Consider the following 420-nt stretch of genomic DNA (forward strand, 5'->3'; position numbering starts at 1 on the left):
CTGCCAGCCACCATGATTTATGTATAGTATGTGTACATCTGGAAATACGCGGTCAATGAGAGCATTAATGCATTATTAACGATAATGCAGATTTTAGGGGGCAGTTTTATGAATTCAGTATTTTCATAGACAACAACTTTTCATATCATAGCAAGTTTTCTTTTTCAAAAAAAAAAAATTTATGTCAAAAAAATAAAAAAATTTTTGTTAAAGCAATAAATATATTTTTGCTGGATAGGGACTCCCTAATCACTTTAGCAGTATGAAAAATAGATAGTAGCCGATTCTCAGACCTACTAAATACGCATATAAAATTTGGTAAAAATCGGTAAAGCCGTTTCGGAGGAGTACGGTAACTAACATTTTGACAACGTTAATTTTATATATAAGATTTATTATATATATATATCTATATTTATT

The sequence above is a fragment of the Teleopsis dalmanni genome, chromosome 1 (assembly GCF_002237135.1).
Source record: "Teleopsis dalmanni isolate 2A chromosome 1, ASM223713v2, whole genome shotgun sequence".
In the NCBI taxonomy this organism is placed as follows: domain Eukaryota; kingdom Metazoa; phylum Arthropoda; class Insecta; order Diptera; family Diopsidae; genus Teleopsis; species Teleopsis dalmanni.